Source organism: Carassius carassius, chromosome 42 (assembly GCF_963082965.1).
Source record: "Carassius carassius chromosome 42, fCarCar2.1, whole genome shotgun sequence".
Classification (NCBI taxonomy): Eukaryota; Metazoa; Chordata; class Actinopteri; order Cypriniformes; family Cyprinidae; genus Carassius; species Carassius carassius.
The window spans coordinates 10,442,998-10,464,090 of record NC_081796.1 but is presented as its reverse complement, the minus strand read 5'-3'; positions in this window follow the sequence as shown (position 1 = coordinate 10,464,090).

Here is a 21,093-nt window from a genome sequence, read left to right as displayed (position 1 = left end):
CATTAAAAACTGTCTTACAGCATTGCAGAAATTATTTTATTTCATAAGACATAAGCATCTTTCAGTTTGGCAAGATTTGCACTGAACATTGAATGAAGCAGCTCTATCTCACAAAGAGAGAAGCTTTTGAGCAGATTTGGGCTAGATTACACTTCATTTGAACAGAAGCACTATTTCAACATTACTGGACTCAGAAACCTGTAAACTGACAATCTTGAGCATCGAAGTCCTAACATAAGTTTTTGTGCATATAACTTCTAACACATTAAAAACTGTCTTACAGCATTGCAAAAACATTGTATTTCATAAGGCATAAGCATCTTTCAATTTGGCAAGATTTGCACTGAATATTGAATGAAGCAGCTTTCTCTAATAGAGAGACAAGCTTTTGAGCAGATTTGGGCTAGATTTCACTTCATTTGAACAGAAGCACTATTTTAACATTTCTGGACTCAGAAAACCTGTAAACTGACAATCTTGATCATTGATGTCCTAACTTAAGTTTTTGTGCATATAACTTCTAACACATTAAAAACTGTCTTACAGCATTGCAGAAAACATTTTATTTCATAAGACATAAGCGTCTTTCAGTTTGGCAAGATTTGCACTGAACATTGAATGATGCAGCTCTATCTCACAAAGAGAGAAGCTTTTTAAGCAGATTTGGGCTAGATTTCACTTCATTTGAACAGAAGCACTATTTCAACATTACTGGACTAAGAAACCTGTAAACTGACAATCTTGAGCATTGAAGTCCTAAAATAAGTTTTTGTGCATATAACTTCTAACACATTAAAAACTGTCTTACAGCATTGCAGAAAACATTTTATTTCATAAGACATAAGCATCTGTCAGTTTGGCTAGATTTGCACTGAACATTGAATGAAGCACCTCTATCTCACAGAGAGAGAAGCTTCTTAGCAGATTTGGGCTAGATTTCACTTCATTTGAACAGAAGCACTATTTCAACATTACTTGTCTCAGAAACCTGTAAACTGACAATCTTGAGCATTGAAGCTCTAACATTAGTTTTTGTGCAATATAACTTCTAACACATTATAAACTGTCTTACAGCATTGCAGAAAACGTCTCAGGTTACGAATGTAACCATGGTTCCCTGAGAGGGAACGAGACACTGCGTCCTCTGAGGGGACACTATGGGGAACACCTCGTCGTGACCCGTGTCTGAAGCATACTTTGAAAAACGCCAACGTGTTGGCCGGCGACAGCCTCTGACGTCACTACCAGCGCGACTATAAATACGCGCCCGTAGGACCCGTCAATATCTTCTTCGTGAAGCTTGCGTCCGAAACATGGCAGGGAGCTAGAGGACGCAGTGTCTCGTTCCCTCTCAGGGAACCATGGTTACATTCGTAACCTGAGACGTTCCCTTTCAAGGGAACTTCGAACTGCGTCCTCTGAGGGGACACTATGGGGAACAGTATACCCACGCCGCCATGCTGAGGGGAGTGCAGACCAGAATCATGGCAAACACTAAGTACCAACTCTACCGCTTTTCTCTTCACCGGGAGTCGCCCCTGGGACGGTCTGACGGCTGCCTTATGACATTATCCCTTACGGCCAAAGGCCTAAGCTACATACCCAACTTATCCTGTAGGGCCCTGGCCCGGGGTAGAGCTAAAGGCTTGGAATCACAGAGATTCCTTTAAAGGGATACGGCTAAGAGCCTGGCACTTTCCTCTACCAAGTCTTTGCCTGTCACACAGGGGCTACTGCTAGCTTTCGCAAAAACCTGCCGAAAGGGCTGTCCCCACAGCACTCTAGTAGCGGCGCCCTGTTCTAGATAGGTATCCGAGGATACCTAGGTGGAGTGGTGCCCAAGATGAACGGGGCTTAAACCAACTCAAGAAAGGGCACGAAGCAGCAGCGCGAAGCCCTTACCATCTAGGGATTTTAGAAAGAACGCAGAGACTAGCGTGCGAACTTACCACAATGTGGATTTTAGAAAGTGCGCAAAGACTCCCGTGCACACTTACCATAACATGGATTTAAAATACTGTTCTAAGGAGGGGTTCTCGTGGGACTCTGTCAGAGCAGCTCGTAGAAGAATGGCCCGGGAGCAGAGCAATTGGAGGCCTCAGCCCCTGCCTCAGCAGGATGCCTGCTCTCACAGAGCGTCTCAAACAGTATGTGGTACTGGAGCGCTCTGAAGAACCGGGAATCAGTCTCCCAAGAGAGGAAGACTCCGAGCTCCGAGCAGCATGCTCATAGGTGACCCTTTCAGAAAAGGGGAGCGCTGCTGAACTACCCGAGAATTGCCCACACAGCCCCCCCAAGTTGAGGGGGCTTGGGGGTGTACAATAAGTACACACCGGTTGGATGAAGCCCAAGGAACACCGGGGCGAATCATCCCGAGAAAGGGAACGAAGCGGAGCGCGTAACCCTTACCATACAGGATTTTAGAAAGGGTGCGGAGTCTTGCGTGCACACTTACCACCTTACGTGGATTTCAGAAAGTGCGCAGAGTCTTGCGTGCACACTTACCACTTTACGTGGATTTCAGACAGTGCGCAAAGCGTTAACGTGCACACTGACCACCATGTGGATTTGAGAAAGTACACAGGCAAGCGTGTGTACTGAAAGGTTACCTGACAACCACAGTATGTGGGAGCTCACATTCAGAGAGGCCTGTGAAGCCTGCTACCTGATAACCACAATATGTGGGAGTTCACCTACAGAGAGGCCTAGAGAGGCCTACTATCTGTTACCAGATAACCACCTCAGTGGAAACTGAAAGCAATATGGAACTCAACTCCAGGGAGGCCTGGTGAGGCCTACTACCTGACAACCACAAATCGCGGGAGCTCGCTTTTTAGGAAACGCACAGTATGTGGGAGCTAAATCTCCAGGGAGGCCTGGTGAGGCCTACTACCTGGCAACCACAGCATGTGGGAGCTCGTATTCAGAGAGACCTGATGAAGCCTACTATCTGAAAACCACAATGTGCTATTTAGTGGAACGCACAATATGTGGGAGCTAAATCTCCAGGGAGGCCTGGTGAGGCCTACTACCTGGCAACCACAGTATGTGGGAGCTCGTCTTCAGAGAGACCTGATGAAGCCTACTATCTGAAAACCACAATGTGCTATTCCGTAGAAACGCATAGTATGTGGGAGCTAAATCTCCAGGGAGGCCTGGTGAGGCCTACTACCTGGCAACCACAGTATGTGGGAGCTCGTCTTCAGAGAGACTTGGTGAAGCCTACTATCTGAAAAAGCCACAATATGCTATTCCGTGGAAACGCATAGTATGTGGGAGCTAAATCTCCAGGGAGGCCTGGTGAGGCCTACTACCTGGCGACCACCGAACGTGGGAGCTCACCTTCAGAGAGACCTGGTGAAGCCTACTATCTGAAAACCACAATATGCTATTTAGTGGAGACGCACCGTATGTGGGAGCTAAATCTCCAGGGAGGCCTGGTGAGGCCTACTACCTGGCAACCACAGTATGTGGGAGCTCACCATCAGGGAGGCCTGATGAAGCCTACCACCTGATAACCACAGTATGTGGGAGTCCACCCAGCCCCTCATGTTAAGGGAAGCGATGCTTGAGGTGTATAACAAATACACACTGGTTGAATGAAGCCCATGGAACCCAGGGCTAATCATCACAAGAAAGGGAACGAAGCGAAGCGCCTAACCCCTACCGTACAGGATTTTAGAAAGTGCGCAAAGTCATGCGTGCACACTTACCACTTTACGTGGATTTCAGACAGTGCGCAAAGCGTCAACGTGCACACTGACCACTATGTGGTTTTGAGAAAGTACACAGGCAAGCGTGTGTACAGAGAGGTTCCCAAGCATCGCAGAGGCGCTGAATCGTACGGGAGCGGTGAGCTCCAACCCTCTTTTCTAGGCGAGGGGAGCATCACCTGAGGCAGTAAATACAGAGCTTCTTGCCGTAACCACCACCTCCCCGGATGCGCCAAGCGGCCAGGCGGCCCCTCAGGGTGACCTGGCCGGACATCTATGGAATTCCCTGCAGTGCTGTGCCAATTCTTTGGCCACCTAGCTACTGTAAAGGAAACTCACAGAGATTGTTAGTAGACATATAACCACCAGCAACATAACGTCCATAAACAGGTAGAGCAAGGGTTACGTACTCACCCACCCTCCTGTACTGGAGTCCCGCTGCGGGGCGCCCCCTTCTGGTCCGGACTGTCAGTAAGGCGGTTGCTATGAACATAGAACCAACCAAAACATCATAGGTCCAGAAGGAGACTGTTATGTGAGAGACCGTCCACCTAACCTCGATCAGGTGGAAAGCTGGTGGCTACAGGGGAATTAGGCAGGGGAGGACAAAAAACAGAGGTTAAAAACAGAGGTTAAAAACATCCGGAGCTACTAGGTCATCCTACCGCTCTGACCCGGGCGAGGACGCTGCCTCGTCCGAATCACGTCCCTCAGACCCTGCTTACCGTTCCGTGACCCGCGGTTCCTCTTGCCCCTGCCCTTAGGCGGGGGAGGAGCGCGAGCCGCAACACTAGCCTTCTGCGCCCCTCTACGACCCTCAGATCGAGATGGGCCAGGACCCCTGAGTTGCTCGGGCTCGGACCTGGACCTTCGTGGAATGAAGGATTTAAAGGCCGCTGAGCGCGCCCTTGCCTCCCTGAACTTCCCGACCACCATCTCGACGGAGGTACCAAAAAGCTCAGAAGGCGAGACCGGAGCATCGAGAAGAAACCCCCTTTCTTCCTTCCCGATGTCAGCCAGGTTCACCCACAGATGTCTCTCCGTCACCACCATGGCCGCCATAGACCTGCCCATGGCGGAGGCGGCCTGCTTGGTAGCTCGGAGAGAGAGGTCTGTGGTGCGGCGCAGCTCGGCTACCTGGTCAGGTGAAAGGCCCTCACCTGTATCCAGGTCCTTCAGCAGGTCAGCCTGGTAGGCCTGGAGCACCGCCATCGTGTGCAGTGAAGCCACAGCCTGACCAGCTGCCGCGTATGACCTGCCATTTAAGCGGGATGTATCTTGGAGGGGCTTAGATGGCAAAGCGGGAGATTTAAGAGAGGACGTTTGCCCCACAGAGAGATCGCAAGCCAGCGTCTCTTCTACAGGGGGCATCCTCTCATAGCCGTTCTCATGCAAGCCCTCGATATTAGCATAGCTCGTATGCTGAAACCGGTGGATGCGAGAGGAAAACGGCCTCTTCCATTCCTTTTCGACTTCTGCATGTAAGTCAGGCAAGAATGGAAGGCTCACCTGGGCTGGAGGGCTATGGTCAGACAAGTACCGCTCAGCGAGGCGACCTCGTGGCGCCACCTTGCTGGCACGCTTCCATGGCAAATCTAATTTTGCCGTGGCGCGATCCATAACCTCTAATAGCTCCTCATACGCGGGACAGGAGGATCGAGAAGGCTCAGCCTCAGCTTCTTCACCACTCTCAGACATCTCCTGCTCTTCCTGGGTAGAACCCAGCAGAGCACTAACTTCAGTGTCAGAATGGGTTAATGATACCACATCTGCCTCCCGAAGTTCGCTCTCGTTCGCCGCCGGAGAGTGTGAAAAGGAAGGTCCCTCTCTACACTCCTCAGCGAGATCCATTTGTGATCCCCACGAGCTCATTCTCCTCCGTGCCTCGGCAACGGCGGGACCTGAGCCGCGGGATCCAGATGGCTGTCCCTCTCTCCTCGAAAAGAGAGACAAACGAGAGTGGAGCTTTCTCAGAGAGAAACGCTCGCAGTGCACGCAGACCGCCCCCTCAAGGACATCGCGCGCGTGCTCTTCGCCCAAACAAGAGACGCAAAGAGTGTGTGTGTCATCGGGTGTCAGATAACGCTGACACGGATGCACACACTGTCTAAACGCCTTGCTAGTGGAAGCCATGATGAAAACAGTAATAGATCGCTCTTACCGTCTTGGTCGTTTCTCAGATGCACGCTTCAAACAAAACAGCCAACTGAAGACGAAGAAGATATTGACGGGTCCTACGGGCGCGTATTTATAGTCGCGCTGGTAGTGACGTCAGAGGCTGTCGCCGGCCAACACGTTGGCGTTTTTCAAAGTATGCTTCAGACACGGGTCACGACGAGGTGTTCCCCATAGTGTCCCCTCAGAGGACGCAGTTCGAAGTTCCCTTGAAAGGGAACCATTTTATTTCATAAGGCATAAGCATCTTTCAGTTTGGCAAGATTTGAACTGAACATTGAATGAAGCAGCTTTCTCTAATAGAGAGACAAGCTTTTGAGCAGATTTGGGATAGATTTCACTTCATTTGAATAGAAGCACTATTTCAACATTACTGGACTCAGAAAGCTGTAACCTGACAATCTTGAGCATTGAAGTCCTAACATTAGTTTTTGTGCATATAACTTCTAACACATTAAAAACTGTCTTACAGCATTATAAAAACATTGTATTTCATAAGGCATAAGCATCTTTCACTTTGGCAAGATTTGCACTGAATATTGAATGAAAGCAGCTTTCTCTAATAGAGAGACAAGCTTTTGAGCAGATTTGGGCTAGATTTCACTTCATTTGAATAGAAGCACTATTTCAACATTACTGGACTCAGAAAGCTGTAACCTGACAATCTTGAGCATTGAAGTCCTAACATTAGTTTTTGTGCATATAACTTCTAACACATTAAAAACTGTCTTACATCATTGCAGAAAACATTTTATTTCATAAGACATAAGCATCTTTCAGTTTGGCAAGATTTGCACTGAACATTGAATGAACCAGCTCTATCTCAGAAAGAGAGAAGCTTTTTAGCAGATTTGGGCTAGATTTCACTTCATTTGAACAGAAGCACTATTTCAACATTACAGGTCTCAGAAACCTGTAAACTGACAATCTTGAGCATTGAAGCTCTAACATTAGTTTTTGTGCATATAACTTCTAACACATTAAAAACTGTCTTACAGCATTGCAGAAAACATTTTATTTCATAAGACATAAGCATCTGTCAGTTTGGCTAGATTTGCACTGAACATTGAATGAAGCACCTCTATCTCACAGAGAGAGAAGCTTCTTAGCAGATTTGGGCTAGATTTCACTTCATTTGAACAGAAGCACTATTTCAACATTACTGGTCTCAGAAACCTGTAAACTGACAATCTTGAGCATTGAAGCTCTAACATTAGTTTTTGTGCAATATAACTTCTAACACATTAAAAACTGTCTTACAGCATTGCAGAAAACATTTTATTTCATAAGACATAAGCATCTTTCAGTTTGGCAAGATTTGCACTGAACATTGAATGAAGCAGCTCTATCTCACAGAGAGAGAAGCTTTTTAGCAGATTTGGGCTAGATTTCTCTTAATTTGAATAGAAGCACTATTTCAACATTACTGGTCTCAGAAACCTGTAAACTGACAATCTTGAGCATTGAAGTCCTAACATAAGTTTTTGTGCATATAACTTCTAACACATTAAAAACTGTCTTACAGCATTGCAAAAACATTGTATTTCATAAGGCATAAGCATCTTTCAGTTTGGCAAGATTTGCCCTGAAAATTGAATGAAGCAGCTTTCTCTAATATAGAGACAAGCTTTTGAGCAGATTTGGGCTAGATTTCACTTCATTTGAACAGAAGCACTATTTCAACATTACTGGTCTCAGAAACCGTTAATCTGACAATCTTGAGCATTGAAGCTCTAACATTAGTTTTTGTGCAATATAACTTCTAACACATTAAAAACTGTCTTACAGCATTGCAGAAATTATTTTATTTCATAAGACATAAGCATCTTTCAGTTTGGCAAGATTTGCACTGAACATTGAATGAAGCAGCTCTATCTCACACAGAGAGGGAAGCTTTTTAGCAGATTTGGGCTAGATTTCTCTTAATTTGAATAGAAGCACTATTTCAACATTACTGGTCTCAGAAACCTGTAAACTGACAATCTTGAGCATTGAAGTCCTAACATAAGTTTTCGTGCATATAACTTCTAACACATTAAAAACTGTCTTACAGCATTGCAAAAACGCCTCAAGGTTACGTATGTAACCCTAGTTCCTTGAAGGAACGAGACGCTGCATCTAGCGCTTTGGGGAACGTCCCTGACGAGACCGACACTGAATATCGTGTGCAATCCGTCCATCGGAAAGGCGTGACGTCACGGGCGGGGTGACGTAGCGACCAGGAAGCTATAAAAGCACGTGCCGTGCAGCTGGCCTCAGCTTCGAGTAGGGAAGCAAGCGCCGGCAGGGGTGCCGGGAGTATGGCTTTGCGACGCAGCGTCTCGTTCCTTCAAGGAACTAGGGTTACATACGTAACCTTGAGGCGTTCCTTTTCAGGAACTCGAGCTGCGTCTAGCGCTTTGGGGAACGATGTGCCAACACTGCCAGACTTCCAAATCCCTGCCTAGTGTGTATCCGAAGAGCACAGCTAAGACGAGAGAACAGAAGAGCCCGGCGTGGCTCGCATGTCAAGATTGTAAAATCGGACAAATGTGGAGGGCGTGGACCACCCCGCAGCGTTGCAGATGTCCAAGAGGGACACACCTGCTGAGAAGGCCTTGGAGGCCGCCATACCCCGAGTAGAGTGAGCCTTGGCCCCCAAAGGAGGGGGAAGACCAGAGGACTCATAGGAGACGTTGATAGCCTCGACTATCCAGGGTCTGCTTGGTGGCAGGAGAACCCTTGTTAGAAGGACCATAGCAAACAAGCAGTTGGTCGGATTTTCTCCACAGGGCAGCTCTGTGGACGTATGCGTCCAGTGCTCGCACTGGACACATACAGTTTAGCTTCTCTTGGTCTGGCTCCCGAAAGGGAGGAGGACAGAAGGCCTGCAGTACGATAGGTTGTGGTGTGACAGAGGGAACCTTCGGAACATAACCCGCTCGAGGGTGTAAGAATGCTTTGGCCATACCAGGGGCAAAGTCTAGGTAGGTAGGGGCCACCAAGAGGGCCTGGAGATCTCCAACTCTCTTTAGAGAGGTGATTGCCAATAACAGGGCAGTTTTAATTGTTAGATGTCTGTCTGAGATGTCTTGAATTGGCTCGAATGGAGCTTTACAAAGAGCCTCTAGCACCACAACCAAATCCCAGGGGGGAACACGGGACCGTACTGGAGGTCTCAGCCTCAGTGCACCTCGGAGGAAACGTGTAACTAGGGGGTGTCTACCCACTGACTGATCATTGAAAGGGACATGGAAAGCAGCAATGGCCGCCACGTAAACCTTTAAGGTGGAGTGGGATAACCCCGCAGAGAGCCTGGCTTGTAAAAACTCCAGAACTGTACCAACTGGGCAGTTTGCTGGGTCAAGCTGGCGGTCTCTGCACCATGAAGTGAAGAGTTTCCACTTCAGGGCGTACAGTTTCCTCGTAGCGGGAGCTCTGGATTGGAGTAGGGTCTCAACAACCTCGGTTGAGAGACCAGCTGCTAACAGTTGTGCCCCCTCAGGGGCCACACCCACAGCTTCCACAACTCCGGGCGAGGGTGAATTATCATGCCCTGCGCCTGTGAGAGTAGGTCTGTCCTGATCGGTATCTCCCACGGAGAGCCGTCGAGGAGCGAGACTAGATCTGAGAACCATGGTCGGCCCGGCCAGAACGGGGCTACTAATAACAGATGGACCCCGTCCTGGCGTACTCTCGCCAGAACTCCCGGGAGCAGAGCGATAAGGGGAAAAGCGTACAGACGAAGCCTCGGCCAGGTCTGTACCATAGCGTCCAGTCCCAGAGGAGCTGGATGAACTAGAGAGAACCAGAGGGGACATTGCGATGTCTCCTGAGTCGCAAAGAGGTCCACCTGGGCTGTGCCAAATACTCTCCATAAAGCATCCATTCCCCGGGCCTCGGCCCCTGCCTCGACAGTATGTCTGCTCCCACATTCAACCTCCCAGGAATATACACTGCTCTGATCGAGAGGAGTTTGCCCTGGGACCACAGAAGGATCTGGTGTGCCAGCTTGTACAAGGGGCGTGAACGCAGACCCCCCTGGTGATTGATATAAGAGACCACTGATGTGTTGTCGGTGCGCACCAACACATGGTGACCTCTCAGGTCTGGGAGGAAATATTTCAATGCTCGATAGACTGCTAGCATCTCTAGGCAATTGATGTGCCATGTCAGATGGCGATCGCTCCACAGACCGCGGGCAGGGTGGCCACTCATGACCGCACCCCAACCGGTGAGGGACGCGTCTGTCGCTAGCGTTACACGGCGACAAGGAGCTCCCAGCACCGTGCCCTGATTCAAGAACCAAGGTTTCTTCCACATGTCTAAGGCACGAAGGCACCGCCGCGTGACCTTGATAACTCGAAGTGGATTTCCCCTCGGGGAAAAGCCCTTGGACTTGAGCCACCACTGTAGGGGTCTCATGTACAGCAGGCCAAAAGGTATCACGTTGGACGCAGCTGCCATCAGCCCTAACAATCTCTGGAATTGTTTGATAGTGAGTGACTGGCCTTCCTTGACTCTCTCGACTGACGTGAGGATCGACTCGATCCGAGCAGGAGACAAGCGTGCCTGCATCGTGGTCGAATTCCAAACTACGCCTAGATAGGTGGTTCTCTGAACTGGAGAAAGTACACTTTTCTTGGCGTTTAGTCTCAAACCCAGCTCCCCCATGTGTGCGAGAACGACATCTCGATGTCGAACCGCCATCTGCTCTGATTGAGCTAGGATCAACCAATCGTCGATATAATTTAGAATGCGGATGCCCTGCATACGGAGGGATACCAGAGCCGCATCTACACATTTCGTGAACGTGCGGGGTGAGAGTGCGAGGCCAAAAGAAGTACTCGATATTGATAAGCTTTGCCCCCGAAAGCGAACCTCAGAAACCTCCTGTGTTGTGGAAGGATGGATATGTGGAAGTATGCGTCTTTGAGATCTATTGTGACAAACCAGTCCTCGGATCTGATTTGAGCTACTACCTGATTGACAGTGAGCATTTTGAACTTCAGTGGCATAACTGAGCGGTTCAGGAGACGTAAGTCTAAGATCGGACGCAACCCCCCATCCTTCTTTGGAACTATGAAATACCGGCTGTAGAATCCGGATTCCCTGTCTAGAGGAGGGACCACCTCGATGGCCTCCTTCCTTAATAGGGTATTCACTTCTTGTTCCATAACCAGAGCCTGCCGGGGGCCGACCACAGTCGGTGTAACCCCGTTGAACTTCGGTGGTGGATGACCGAACTGAATGCAATAGCCTCTTTCTATTGTACGCAGGACCCACTGAGATACATTTGGCAGTAGCTTCCACGCTGCTAAATAATCTACTAAGGGAATCAGTCTCTCGAGACTGACCTCTGGTGTAAGAGGCCCCCGAAGGGGCGGCGAGCATCCCAGCTCCGCTGCGCTCACGGGCGAAAATAACTGGGAGTAGCGCTCGCTGGAGGCCGCTGCGCCCTGAAACTCTGGCAGGGTTGGCAGGCCGACTTCCTGAGGGCACTGAGGTGAGGCGGGCACCGTATAATGAGGTGGACCGCGCTCTACCCCAGCAGGGGCTGCCCTCTGGATCCTGGCGTCAGGATCTTTTCGTCGAGGACTTCCGGGCTTCAATGACAGATCTTAAATCGGCTTTCGCCCTAGAAGCCCCCGACTCAGAGCGTCGCTGGGGCCCTCGGTCCCGACGTGGGGGAGCACGAGCAGCGACACTCTGTTTTTGTACTTCCCGGTATGAGGAGCCGGTATGTGGCGTGGTCATCTCCCGCCCAGATGCACCACGAGAGCGACGAGGGAGGATACTCTGGAACGCCGCCGCCTGTTTGCGTGCCTCCTGGAACCTGTCGACGACAGTGTTGACTGTGTCGCCAAACAGGCCCGAGGCTTGAAGCGGGGCGTCCAGGAGGCAGACCCTGTCTCTTTCTTTTATCTCTGACAGGGTCAGCCACAAATGCCTCTCAGCGGCCACTAAGGCTGCCATAGACCGCCCAATTGCGCGAGCGGTCTCTTTAGTGGCGCGGAGGGAGAGATCAGCGGTCTTTCTGAGTTCTTCTATATCTCCAGACTTAATCCCCTCCCCCTCATCAACATCTCTCAGCAGGTCAGCCTGATAAGCTTGAAGGACTGCCATAGTGTGAAGGCAAGCCCCAGCCTGACCTGCTGCCACATAACCTTTGCCCACTAGCGATGATGTAACTCGAAGAGGGTTAGTGGGCAATGTCGGAGCCTTAAGAGACGATGCCGAACCGGGCGACAGATAGCCCGCGAGCGTCTGTTCGACCCGTGGCATCGATCTATAACCCCGCTCTCCCAGCCCCATCACGTTGCCATAATATAGTGAATCGGGGCCGAAGAGGCGGGTTGAATAAGGGTGGTTCCACGATCTCGACAACTCATCGTGGAGATCGGGAAAATATGGAACGTGGAGGTGGTTGCCTCGGCCGCAGAAAGCGTTCGTCTAGTTTGCTTCTCTGCGGCTCGGTTTGTTTTTCAGCAGGCCATTCGATTTTTAATTTATCTACTGCTCGCGTAACCACCTCCAACAGCTCCTCATACTGGGGCGACAGGGGTGGCGAATCCCCAGCAACCGACTCCACATCGACCTCCTCGGAGGAAGAGAGGTGAAGAGTTGATCCCTCACCCTGGGGGGAAGAAACCGACGAGCGTGCTTCCGAACCCAGGGTTTGGGCGCCGGATCTGGCAGATAAGGAAGGAGATAAGGACTGGCCCGTCTCCATTCCCTCTGACAGATCCACCTGCGATCCCCACGAGTGCAGCAGCCGCTCTGCCTCGGCAGAAGCGGGGCCAGCACCGCGAGGAACGCTGGTGAAGGCTCCCTCCTCGAAGAGAGCCCTACGGGATCGAAGCGTCCGCATTGCTTAGCTTTCTCTAATAGAGAGACAAGCTTTTTTCAGCAGATTTGGGCTAGATTTCACTTCATTTGAACAGAAGCACTATTTCAACATTACTGGACTCAGAAACCTGTAAACTGACAATCTTGAGCATTGAAGTCCTAACATAAGTTTTTGTGCATATAACTTCTAACACATTAAAAACTGTCTTACAGCATTGCAAAAACATTGTATTTCATACGGCATAAGCATCTTTCAGTTTGGCAAGATTTGCAATGAATATTGAATGAAGCAGCTTTCTCTAATAGAGAGACAAGCTTTTGAGCAGATTTGGGCTAGATTTCACTTCATTTGAACAAAAGCACTATTTCAACATTACAGGTCTCAGAAACCTGTAAACTGACAATCTTGAATATTGAAGCTCTAACATTAGTTTTTGTGCATATAACTTCTAACACATTAAAAACTGTCTTACAGCATTGCAGAAAACATTTTATTTCATAAGACATAAGCATCTTTCAGTTTGGCAAGATTTGCACTGAACATTGAATGAAGCAGCTCTATTTCACAGATAGAGAAGCTTTTGAGCAGATTTGGGCTAGATTTAATTTCATTTGAACAGAAGCACTATTTCAACATTACTGGTCTCAGAAACCTGTAAACTGACAATCTTGAGCATTGAAGCTCTAACATTAGTTTTTGTGCAATATAACTTCTAACACATTAAAAACTGTCTACAGCAGTGTTGAAAACATTGTATTTCATAAGACATAAGCATCTTTCAGTTTGGCAAGATTTGCACTGAACATTGAATGAAGCAGCTCTATCTCACAGATAGAGAAGCTTTTGAGCAGATTTGGGCTAGATTTCACTTCATTTGAACAGAAGCACTATTTCAACATTACTGGACTCAGAAACCTGTAAACTGACAATCTTGAGCATTGAAGTCCTAACATAAGTTTTTTTGCATATAACTTCTAACACATTAAAAACTGTCTTACAGCTTTGCAAAAACATTGTATTTCATAAGGCCTAAGCATTTTCAGTTTGGCAAGATTTGCACTGAATATTGAATGAAGCAGCTTTCTCTAATAGAGAGACAAGCTTTTGAGCAGATTTGGGCTAGATTTCACTTCATTTGAACAGAAGCACTATTTCAACATTACTGGACTCAGAAACCTGTAAACTGACAATCTTGAGCATTGAAGTCCTAACATAAGTTTTTGTGCATATAACTTCTAACACATTAAAAACTGTCTTACAGCATTGCAAAAACATTGTATTTCATACGGCATAAGCATCTTTCAGTTTGGCAAGATTTGCAATGAATATTGAATGAAGCAGCTTTCTCTAATAGAGAGACAAGCTTTTGAGCAGATTTGGGCTAGATTTCACTTCATTTGAACAAAAGCACTATTTCAACATTACAGGTCTCAGAAACCTGTAAACTGACAATCTTGAATATTGAAGCTCTAACATTAGTTTTTGTGCATATAACTTCTAACACATTAAAAACTGTCTTACAGCATTGCAGAAAACATTTTATTTCATAAGACATAAGCATCTTTCAGTTTGGCAAGATTTGCACTGAACATTGAATGAAGCAGCTCTATTTCACAGATAGAGAAGCTTTTGAGCAGATTTGGGCTAGATTTAATTTCATTTGAACAGAAGCACTATTTCAACATTACTGGTCTCAGAAACCTGTAAACTGACAATCTTGAGCATTGAAGCTCTAACATTAGTTTTTGTGCAATATAACTTCTAACACATTAAAAACTGTCTACAGCAGTGTTGAAAACATTGTATTTCATAAGACATAAGCATCTTTCAGTTTGGCAAGATTTGCACTGAACATTGAATGAAGCAGCTCTATCTCACAGATAGAGAAGCTTTTGAGCAGATTTGGGCTAGATTTCACTTCATTTGAAAAGAAGCACTATTTCAACATTACTGGACTCAGAAACCTGTAAACTGACAATCTTGAGCATTGAAGTCCTAACATAAGTTTTTGTGCATATAACTTCTAACACATTAAAAAGTGTCTTACAGCATTGCAAAAACATTGTATTTCATAAGGCATAAGCATCTTTCAGTTTGGTAAGATTTGCACTGAATATTGAATGAAGCAGCTTTCTCTAATAAAGAGACAAGCTTTTGAGCAGATTTGGGCTAGATTTCACTTCATTTGAACAGAAGCACTATTTCAACATTACTGGACTCAGAAAACCTGTAAACTGACAATCTTGATCATTGATGTCCTAACATAAGTTTTTGTGCATGTAACTTCTAACACATTAAAAACTGTCTTACAGCATTGCAAAAACATTGTATTTCATAAGACATAAATCATCTTTCAGTTTGGCTAGATTTGCACTGAACATTGAATGAAAGCAGCTCTATCTCACAGAGAGAGAAGCTTTTGAGCAGATTTGGGCTAGATTTCACTTCATTTGAACAGATGCACTATTTCAACATTACTGGACTCAGAAACCTGTAAACTGACAATCTTGAGCATTGAAGTCCTAACATAAGTTTTTTTGCATATAACTTCTAACACATTAAAAACTGTCTTACAGCTTTGCAAAAACATTGTATTTCATAAGGCATAAGCATTTTCAGTTTGGCAAGATTTGCACTGAATATTGAATGAAGCAGCTTTCTCTAATAGAGAGACAAGCTTTTGAGGAGATTTTGGGCTAGATGTCACTTCATTTGAATAGAAGCACTATGTCAACATTACTGTACTCAGAAACCTATAAACTGACAATCTTGAGCATTGAAGTCCTAACATTAGTTTTTGTGCATATAACTTCGAACACATTAAAAACTGTCTTACAGCATTGCAGAAAACATTTTATTTCATAAGACAGAATCATCCTTCAGTTTGGCAAGATTTGCACTGAATATTGAATGAAGCAGCTCTATCTCACAAAGAGAGAAGCTTTTGAGCAGATTTGGGCAAGATTTCACTTCATTTGAACAGAAGCACTATTTCAACATTACTGGACTCAGAAACCTGTAAACTGACAATCTTGAGCATTGAAGTCCTAACATAAGTTTTTGTGCATATAACTTCTAACACATTAAAAACTGTCTTACAGCTTTGCAAAAACATTGTATTTCATAAGGCATAAGCATTTTCAGTTTGGCAAGATTTGCACTGAATATTGAATGAAGCAGCTTTCTCTAATAGAGAGACAAGCTTTTGAGGAGATTTGGGGCTAGATTTCACTTCATTTGAACAGAAGCACTATTTCAACATTACTGGACTCAGAGAGCTGTAAACTGACAATCTTGAGCATTGAAGTCCTAACATAAGTTTTTGTGCATATAACTTCTAACACATTAAAAACTGTCTTACAGCATTGCAAAAACATTGTATTTCATAAGGCATAAGCATCTTTTAATTTGGCAAGATTTGCACTGAATATTGAATGAAGCAGCTTTCTCTAATAGAGAGACAAGCTTTTGAGCAGATTTGGGCTAGATTTCACTTCATTTGAACAGAAGCACTATTTCAACATTACTGGACTCAGAAAACCTGTAAACTGACAATCTTGAGCATTGAAGTCCTAACATAAGTTTTTGTGCATATAACTTCTAACACATTAAAAACTGTCTTACAGCATTGCAGAAAACATTTTATTTCATAAGACATAAAGCATCTTTCAGTTTGGCTAGATTTGCACTGAACATTGAATGAAAGCAGCTCTATCTCACAGAGAGAGAAGCTTTTTAGCAGATTTGGGCTAGATTTCACTTCATTTGAACAGAAGCACTATTTCAACATTACTGGACTCAGAAACCTGTAAACTGACAATCTTGAGCATTGAAGTCCTAACATACATTTTTGTGCATATAACTTCTAACACATTAAAAACTGTCTTACAGCATTGCAAAAACATTGTATTTCATAAGGCATAAGCATCTTTCAGTTTGGCAAGATTTGCACTGAATATTGAATGAAGCAGCTTTCTCTAATAGAGAGACAAGCTTTTGAGCAGATTTGGGCTAGATTTCACTTCATTTGAACAGAAGCACTATTTCAACATTACTGGACTCAGAAAACCTGTAAACTGACAATCTTGATCATTGATGTCCTAACATAAGTTTTTGTGCATATAACTTCTAACACATTAAAAACTGTCTTACAGCATTGCAAAAACATTGTATTTCATAAGGCATAAGCATCTTTCAGTTTGGCAAGATTTGCACTGAACATTGAATGAAGCAGCTCTATCTCACAAAGAGAGAAGCTTTTGAGCAGATTTGGGCTAGATTTCACTTCATTTGAACAGAAGCACTATTTCAACATTACTGGACTCAGAAACCTGTAAACTGACAATCTTGAGCATTGAAGTCCTAACATAAGTTTTTGTGCATATAACTTCTAACACATTAAAAACTGTCTTACAGCATTGCAAAAATATTGTATTTCATAAGGCATAAGCATCTTTCAATTTGGCAAGATTTGCACTGAATATTGAATGAAGCAGCTTTCTCTAATAGAGAGACAAGCTTTTGAGCAGATTTGGGCTAGATTTCACTTCATTTGAACAGAAGCACTATTTCAACATTTCTGGACTCAGAAAACCTGTAAACTGACAATCTTGATCATTGATGTCCTAACATAAGTTTTTGTGCATATAACTTCTAACACATTAAAAACTGTCTTACAGCATTGCAAAAACATTGTATTTCATAAGGCATAAGCATCTTTCAGTTTGGCAAGGTTTGCACTGAACATGGAATGAATCAGCTCTATCTCACAAAGAGAGAAGGTTTTGAGCAGATTTGGGCTAGATTTCACTTCATTTGAACAGATGCACTATTTCAACATTACTGGACTCAGAGAGCTGTAAACTGACAATCTTGAGCATTGAAGTCCTAACATAAGTTTTTGTGCATATAACTTCTAACACATTAAAAACTTTCTTACAGCATTGCAAGAACATTGTATTTCATAAGGCATAAGCATCTTTCAGTTTGGCAAGATTTGCACTGAATATTGAATGAAGCAGCTTTCTCTAAAAGAGAGACAGGCTTTTGAGCAGATTAGGGCTATATCTCACTTCATTTGAACAGAAGCACTATTTCAACATTACTGGTCTCAGAAACCTGTAAACTGACAATCTTGAGCATTGAAGCTCTAACATTATTTTTGTGCATATAACTTCTAACACATTATAAACTGTCTTACAGCATTGCAGAAAACCATTTTATTTCATAAGGCATAAGCATCTTTCAGTTTGGCAAGATTTGCACTGAACATTGAATGAAGCAGCTCTATCTCACAAAGAGAGAAGCTTTTGAGCAGATTTGGGCTAGATTTCACTTCATTTGAACAGAAGCACTATTTCAACATTACTGAACTCAGAGAGCTGTAAACTGACAATCTTGAGCATTGAAGTCCTAACATAAGTTTTTGTGCATATAACTTCTAACACATTAAAAACTGTCTTACAGCATTGCAAAAACATTGTATTTCATAAGACATAAGCATCTTTCAGTTTGGCAAGATTTGCACTGAACATTGAATGATGCAGCTCTATCTCACAAAGAGAGAAGCTTTTTAAGCAGATTTGGGCTAGATTTCACTTCATTTGAACAGAAGCACTATTTCAACATTACTGGACTCAGAAAACCTGTAAACTGACAATCTTGATCATTGATGTCCTAACATAAGTTTTTGTGCATATAACTTCTAACACATTAAAAACTGTCTTACAGCATTGCAAAAACATTGTATTTCATAAGACATAAATCATCTTTCAGTTTGGCTAGATTTGCACTGAACATTGAATGAAAGCAGCTCTATCTCACAGAGAGAGAAGCTTTTGAGCAGATTTGGGCTAGATTTCACTTCATTTGAACAGATGCACTATTTCAACATTACTGGACTCAGAAACCTGTAAACTGACAATCTTGAGCATTGAAGTCCTAACATAAGTTTTTTTGCATATAACTTCTAACACATTAAAAACTGTCTTACAGCTTTGCAAAAACATTGTATTTCATAAGGCATAAGCATTTTCAGTTTGGCAAGATTTGCACTGAATATTGAATGAAGCAGCTTTCTCTAATAGAGAGACAAGCTTTTGAGGAGATTTGGGGCTAGATGTCACTTCATTTGAATAGAAGCACTATGTCAACATTACTGGACTCAGAAACCTATAAACTGACAATCTTGAGCATTGAAGTCCTAACATTAGTTTTTGTGCATATAACTTCGAACACATTAAAAACTGTCTTACAGCATTGCAGAAAACATTTTATTTCATAAGACAGAATCATCTTTCAGTTTGGCAAGATTTGCACTGAATATTGAATGAAGCAGCTCTATCTCACAAAGAGAGAAGCTTTTGAGCAGATTTGGGCAAGATTTCACTTCATTTGAACAGAAGCACTATTTCAACATTACTGGACTCAGAAACCTGTAAACTGACAATCTTGATCATTGAAGTCCTAACATAAGTTTTTGTGCATATAACTTCTAACACATTAAAAACTGTCTTACAGCATTGCAAAAACATTGTATTTCATAAGGCATAAGCGTCTTTCAATTTGGCAAGATTTGCACTGAATATTGAATGAAGCAGCTTTCTCTAATAGAGAGACAAGCTTTTGAGCAGATTTGGGCTAGATTTCACTTCATTTGAACAGAAGCACTATTTCAACATTACTGGACTCAGAAACCTGTAAACTGACAATCTTGAGCATTGAAGTCCTAACATAAGTTTTTTTGCATATAACTTCTAACACATTAAAAACTGTCTTACAGCTTTGCAAAAAGATTGTATTTCATAAGGCATAAGCATTTTCAGTTTGGCAAGATTTGCACTGAATATTGAATGAAGCAGCTTTCTCTAATAGAGAGACAAGCTTTTGAGCAGATTTGGACTAGATTTCACTTCATTTGAACAGAAGCACTATTTCAACATTACTGGACTCAGAAAACCTGTAAACTGACAATCTTGAGCATTGAAGTCCTAACATAAGTTTTTGTGCATATAACTTCTAACACATTAAAAACTGTCTTACAGCATTGCAGAAAAAAATTTATTTCATAAGACATAAAGCATCTTTCAGTTTGGCTAGATTTGCACTGAACATTGAATGAAAGCAGCTCTATCTCACAGAGAGAGAAGCTTTTTAGCAGATTTGGGCTAGATTTCACTTCATTTGAACAGAAGCACTATTTCAACATTACTGGACTCAGAAACCTGTAAACTGACAATCTTGAGCATTGAAGTCCTAACATAAGTTTTTGTGCATATAACTTCTAACACATTAAAAACTGTCTTACAGCATTGCAAAAACATTGTATTTCATAAGGCATAAGCATCTTTCAGTTCTGTAAGATTTGCACTGAATATTGAATGAAGCAGCTTTCTCTAATAGAGAGACAAGCTTTTGAGAAGATTTGGGCTAGATTTCACTTCATTTGAACAGAAGCACTATTTCAACATTACTGGACTCAGAAAACCTGTAAACTGACAATCTTGATCATTGATGTCCTAACATAAGTTTTTGTGCATATAACTTCTAACACATTAAAAACTGTCTTACAGCATTGCAAAAACATTGTATTTCATAAGACAGAATCATCTTTCAGTTTGGCAAGATTTGCACTGAATATTGAATGAAGCAGCTCTATCTCACAAAGAGAGAAGCTTTTGAGCAGATTTGGGCAAGATTTCACTTCATTTGAACAGAAGCACTATTTCAACATTACTGGACTCAGAAACCTGTAAACTGACAATCTTGAGCATTGAAGTCCTAACATAAGTTTTTGTGCATATAACTTCTAACACATTAAAAACTGTCTTACAGCTTTGCAAAAACATTGTATTTCATAAGGCATAAGCATTTTCAGTTTGGCAAGATTTGCACTGAATATTGAATAAAGCAGCTTTCTCTAATAGAGAGACAAGCTTTTGAGCAGATTTGGGCTAGATTTCACTTCATTTGAACAGAAGCACTATTTCAACATTACTGGACTCAGAAACCTGTAAACTGACAATCTTGAGCATTGAAGTCCTAACATAAGTTTTTGTGCATATAACTTCTAACACATTAAAAACTGTCTTACAGCATTGCAAAAACATTGTATTTCATAAGGCATAAGCATCTTTCAGTTTGGCAAGATTTGCACTGAACATTGAATGAAGCAGCTCTATCTCACAAAGAGAGAAGCTTTTGAGCAGATTTGGGCTAGATTTCACTTCATTTGAACAGAAGAACTATTTCAACATTACTGGACTCAGAAACCTGTAAACTGACAATCTTGAGCATTGAAGTCCTAACATAAGTTTTTGTGCATATAACTTCTAACACATTAAAAACTGTCTTACAGCATTGCAGAAAACATTTTAT